This window comes from Apodemus sylvaticus, chromosome 22 (genome assembly GCF_947179515.1).
Source record: "Apodemus sylvaticus chromosome 22, mApoSyl1.1, whole genome shotgun sequence".
Taxonomy (NCBI): Eukaryota; Metazoa; Chordata; class Mammalia; order Rodentia; family Muridae; genus Apodemus; species Apodemus sylvaticus.
The window spans coordinates 15,040,430-15,046,429 of NC_067493.1; the positions used below are offsets into that span (position 1 = coordinate 15,040,430).

The 6,000-nt window shown below is 47.4% G+C and overlaps 1 protein-coding gene across 1 annotated transcript in view; it reads right to left on the reverse strand.

Annotated features, from left to right (window-relative positions):
• Fry (FRY microtubule binding protein) overlaps window positions 1-2,819 on the reverse strand; it is a 393,490-nt gene extending 390,671 nt beyond the window's left edge. Inside the window, exon 1 of the mRNA XM_052168890.1 lies at window positions 2,662-2,819. The gene's annotated coding sequence lies outside the window, so the exon portion shown is untranslated. The remainder of the gene's footprint in view (window positions 1-2,661) is intronic.
• Window positions 2,820-6,000: the final 3,181 nt, after the last annotated feature.

Consider the following 6,000-nt stretch of genomic DNA (forward strand, 5'->3'; position numbering starts at 1 on the left):
GATTTCTGAGTTCGAGGCCAGCCTGGTCTACAGAGTGAGTTCCAGGACAGCCAGGGCTATACAGAGAAACCCTGTCTCGAAAAAACCAAATCCAAAAAAAAAAAAATTCTATAACAATGACTGTAAATTAGAACAGATTTTATTTTCTTAGGGACAGCTTTAAAACTTACTGGGTCACAAGTGTGCTAAGACTTTTTTAATGCTGGCCAGTCAAATGACAAGTTCCTCAAATTAGAAACAGGTGTGCTATCGTGTCTATCCTCAGGCCACCAGGCCGCCTTGGAGATGAGGCATTTCCCACTATGGACAAGGCTTGCTTCCCATCCCCACCCAGAGCATCGAATTCACTCCTGGTCAGTACGAGGGCATTTGAGGTGGGGGGGATTCTCTGGATTAATATTTCTCCCCCCCCCAAATTCATTTTAGTCTTTCCTTTCAAGTAGGCCAGGCCTCTGTCAGGAGTTGTCTGACAGTTGGGATAGGAGGACACATGAGTCACTGTGAACACTGTAGGGGATGTGTTGCTGCCAATCAGCAAAATGTGCTCCTGTGCACAGAACTAAAATAGCCTCAGATGACAGAGCGAGTAGATTACTGCTTAAGCTGCAACGGGGTGGTGGGTGGTTGGGGGTGGGGGTGCTTGAAAAGGCCAGGGCTTCACATATCTAGACATCCAAAATCAGACCTATGGGATGGAGCATGGGGGAAGACTTGGGGGGAGACTTGGGGTTGACCCTCCATACACAGGGCACGCAGTGACCCGGAGAGAAGAAATATTCTATGAATAAGTCTGACATGTCAGGCCACAAGATGACATACATTGTATTAGAGCAGGGCAACTCTCAAAAACCTGGAGATGCCACAGAACAGTGGCAGGAAGTCAAGCAGGCCCAGGTTCAAATCCTACCTTAATCACTCACTTGCTGTGTGGTTTTTAAGAAATTATCTAAAATAAAGTTGTCAGCTTGATGTGGTGACACGTGCTTGTAATCCCAACCCTTGGTGGTCGCGGGAGGCAGGGAGACCACGGGAGTTCCAGGGCAGTCAGACAACTCAGGAAAGGTAATAATGCTACACTGGAGTGATAATAATAAAAAAAAATCTAAATTTCATCTAGAGAGTGCCCGACACTGAGTCAATGCTGCACACTACTAAAGAAAATTTCTTAAAATTTTTTTGTTTTGTTTTGTTTTTTTTTCGAGACAGGGTTTCTCTGTATAGCCCTGGCTGTCCTGGAACTCACTCTGGAGACCAGGCTGGCCTCGAACTCAGAAATTCGCCTGCCTCTGCCTCCCAAGTGCTGGGATTAAAGGCGTGCGCCACCACTGCCCGGCTTTAAATGAGTTTTTGTAAGATAAAATATGGTGTGTGTGTGTGTGTGTGTGTGTGTGTGTGTGTAGGTAAATTATAAGGACCTGGCTTAGGAGACTGTAAAGTATGAAGGTGTGGTGGGTGATAGGAAGAGTCTAAATGTGAAAATCTATGTGTGATCAGAAAGAATTAGAACTGAATAGAATTCAACACATTTTTAAAAATCTGCTAATTGCGAGATTAAGCAGTAGCTAAATGTTACTACTGCTACCAAAATATCTTATCGTAGACCGATTTCAACATTCTTGGCTAAGCCAGGGCTTTATTTTTAAGAACTATTTTTTTTTACAGACCTATTTATTTTTTATTTTATGTGTATGGGCGTTCTGCCTGCATACATATATACCATGTACACACAGTACTCGTGGAGGTCAGAAGAGGGGGTTGGATCTCCTGGAACTGGAGCTACAGATGTTTGTGAGCACTGCGTGCTGCGATTCAAACCCAGGTCCTCTCAGGAAGAGCAGCTGGTGCTCTTAACCAGCATGGTCTGAGTCTAATCATTCTTCTTTACAAGAAAGCCTTGTAAAGCGTACTCATCCAACCTGTCCTACTTTGACAGTTGAAACTTTTGGCTATGTTCTGCACTCTTTTCCTTTCTCACTCTTGAGAAGTGGGTCAGAACTTCATCAATCTCCCCCCTCCCACACTTCACAGCCCCTGTCCCAATACGAACCACAAAGCAATGAGATATTAAACTCAACACACGTAGCTGGCCCGTTGTGCGCAGTGTATCTGCGATCTTTGGTTAGAAAGTAAGATAGGCTTAAAATTTGAAGGCTTTAAAGCATAGCTCTTGATGGACTATTCTACAGTACACTGGTTAAACCAGGTGGGCACTGTGGCCAACCAAAAGCCACCAGGTTGAGGGGTAGATGCGACTGCAGAAAGCCAAGGAGAGTCCCTCAGAGCTATTTCCTCTTGCAGCGTTCCAAGTGCGCAGGACTGCTCCTGTGGGAAAGTGCACCGGACCGCTGCGCTCCAGTTCAGCGCACGGTGTAGAGTGGCTCGGGTCCCTCCAAGGCCTCGGGGACCAGGGATCCATCAAACTCCACGCACCTAACTTTGTCCCGGAACAAACCCCTCTTTGAAAACACAACGGGGCTGCAGGAGCACGCAGCGTGGGGATGCCGTCAGCTGCTGGCGAGACGGTCCTCCTCCCCCACCTCTTCCCGGGAGGGAAGCGACCCGACGGCGCGGCCCCGCCCAGCCCCACCCACCGGCTCCACAAAGCCACTGCCCAGGCGCGCGGGTCTCCCGGGGCGAAGGAGGGGTGAGCAGAGCTGGTACCTTAGGAAGAGGCCGCGATGCCAGAGCCCGGGGACACCCGCAGCATCGCACCGCCGCCGCCAGCTGCTCCACCCAGGGCCGCCGAATTGCGCCCTCCCCGTTGCCCGCGCCGAGCCGCGCCGCGCCGCGCTCCGCCGCTGCGCCCGCTTGGCTGCCCGGCGACCGCCACTGTCAAGTGCAGCCCCGCCCCCGGCGCCTGCCCCAGCCACTCGCTCATTGGCTGCTGGAGTGGCTGACTCCGCCCCTCGGGGCAGGTCCTCTCCAGGGGCGCGCTGGAGGGTGGGGAACCAAGCTGGGCGAGGCTTCCTGCGGGCACCCGGAGCTTCTGCTTTGCCAACCCAGAAATAGACAGCTCCAAAGAAAGGCGAGAGAGGAAGCGTCTTCTTCTGGGCGAGGGCCGTGGCCCGCGGGACGGGTTCTCTAGGGTGGAATATTGAAACCATAGCTAGAGGGCTGGGGGTTGGGTGGTTTTGTTGACTTGCTTAAAAAAAAAAAACAACCAACAACTTGAAATTCCTTTTACACACCTCAACTTCTTCACATGAGGAAGCTAAACCAATTTAGCCTGGCCAAGGTCACAGAGCTGGTAGCAAGCAGGCTCAAAGCTTTGGGTTTTAGACTTAGGCTTATGGAGAGGTTGTTCTAATGTACTGTGTATGAACTGTCTAACAAGCACTTAATTGAAACTCTGCAGTGATCATGTAAATCAGAGGTTGCAGGGTTGGGTGGAGCTGCACGGAACTGGGAGTGCTTGCTAGGGAATAGGCTTCATCTGGGGAGATAGGAGCACTCTGCACTTTTTTTCAGTGCGCTGGACACCTGACTCTTGACTATGTTATAAGCCCCTGAACTGTATACTTTTAAGTGGTGAACTTTATTTTTTTTTAATTTAAATTTTTTTTTTTTTTTTTTTTTTTTTTTTTTTTTTTTTTTTTTTTTTTTTTGGTTTTTCGAGACAGGGATTCTCTGTGTAGCCTTGGCTGACCTGGAACTCACTCTGTCGACCAGGCTGGCCTCGAACTCAGAAATCTGCTTGCCTCTGCCTTCCAAGTGCTGGGACTAAAGGCGTGCGCCACCACTGCCCAGCAGTAGTGAACTTTATGATAGGTGAGTTATCTCTTATAAAACTAGTTATGACGTGTATTGAGTAGATGGTGTTCAATAAAAACCATACGGATCCATAGAGTGTGTAACAATTTGGTTCATCATGAGCAGAAATTGGGATTTGTTGGCATTCACCCAAGCATCAGTAACTCACGGCCATCTTCACCAACAGACTTCAAGAGGGCAAAGATTCAAATGTGTCCCACTTTTCAGAGTGCCCAGTCCCAAGGCTGGGGTGTCCTTAATGAACGGTGACAGGAAGGAAGCTAAGTGCTAGGCCCAGAGAGCCGGGGCCAAAGAAAGGCCGGGGAAAAAAAAAAGGTCCTACCATGACGGGCCTGGAATACCCGCAGTGCTAAGCATGGGGGTCACCATGGGAACCCCAGCTGAACAGCCATTGGATGGCGCAGAGATGGCCCAGAGTTCAATACAAGCAGCTTATGAAGGAGTACATTTGGGGTTCCTTCTCTGTTTCCCTAACCATGTGATATTGGTAATAGGCCTCATTTAAACCTATTCTATCACCTATATCAGATCGAAGGAAACACTGGCCAACCTAGGTTTCAAACCTTATGGGTTCAGTTCTCAGCAGTTTTCTGATTTAGGATTCTGAACTGGAGCAGAGTGGACAGATCTCAAAGCCTTAACTTCTCAGTGCTGGGGCTGGAGGTCTGTCTTTCCTGACCACGTGTCCCCATCTTCAGTTTGTCATCCTATAGAGTTATGAAGCTTCCTCAGATATGTGATGCACTAGAGCTAAGGAACCATTCAATGTAATGACTGGGGGCCTGTTTATTTGTTGTTTGATTGGGAAGTAGAAATATGACTTAGGAAAAAAAAACTAGTTATTCATCTACCTCCCTGCAAAACCCTGGGTCCTGGTCTGGTTATGTGTCAGTGCTGGGCTGGAGAGGTTGCTCAGTGGTTAAAGCGCTGGCTGTTCTTGCAGAGGACCTGGGTTCAGTTCCCAGCACCCATGTGGCTGCTCACAGCCAACTGCGACTCCAGTGCCAAGGGATATGGCGCCATCTTCTGGCCTCTTAAGGTGTTGCATGCATGTGGTTTACAGACATTCAGACATGAAATAAGGTGCGTGTGTTCACATCAACTCCCTTTGCTTCTACGTCTCCTTTTGTCCCACATGAGAGTCTAGCCTCCTACCCTTTAAGAGCAGGCCCTGTGCTGTGTTTTGATAACCTCATTTGTCTTCCTCTGCTGGCCATTCTGTCCTGTTCCCCATCCTCTTTGGAGGACAGGGTAAGCGGCCAGTACAGTTTTATCATAAGACAGGAAGTCCATTCTCCACACTAACAGTCTACAGTACTGACATGCATTAAGAAATTTAGAAATTAATTGGCCCATATTGCATTCCTGCTCCTGTGCTTTGGGAAAACTGCAAAGACACGAGAGAATTACATCAACACTTTCCGTGCTTTAACAAGCTGTGGACTGAATACTAAGTCTAAATGCCTGAAATCCAATGTAGTCTTGGTCTAAGAAGTCACACTGTGAACGTGTTAGCCATAAATAACCTAAATATTTGGGAGAGACAGTTTTGATTTAAAGATGTGGGATCTTTAATCTCTGAGATTAAATTCCCACTTGATAATTTACTATCCTTAAAGGCTTTTGAAATGTCTTGAAACTTGTTCTTGTTTACTATTTTTTTAGGGGATCATAGATATTAGACATGCACTCTACAGTGAGCCACACCCCCAAAGCCTCCTATCCTTTCACTACCACTTCTTAGGCACACATGCACACATACACACACACACACACACACACAAGAATTCTTTTCACAAGAATCTTACATGTAACACAATAGATTTACAATTGTCTGTCTCTAAGTTTCTGTGCAAAAGAATGGAGTGTATTAATCTCCCCGGAGTCCAAAGCCCAGGAAAAACAAGAGAAAAGCTGCAGTTATTTCTCTTGCAGAAGCAGATGCTGTCTCACCCCAGGGAGTTAAGGGCTGGAAGAAATGAGACAATAAAACTATACGTGCTATTTTGTGATAAAAACTGTATCAAGCAGGATCATGACCAGACAGCCTTATAGATCTGTAAATGAATACATAGTATAGTTTCATTCCTAGAACCAAAGATGAACAGCACTAACTACAGTTTTCTCAGTCTCACTGGAAGAAAGTAATCTGAGCAGGAAGACTGACCTAATTGAGCCCCACATGGTAGCCCGTGAGAACCAGAAGGCGTGCTGCTGGGTTGGCTCAGC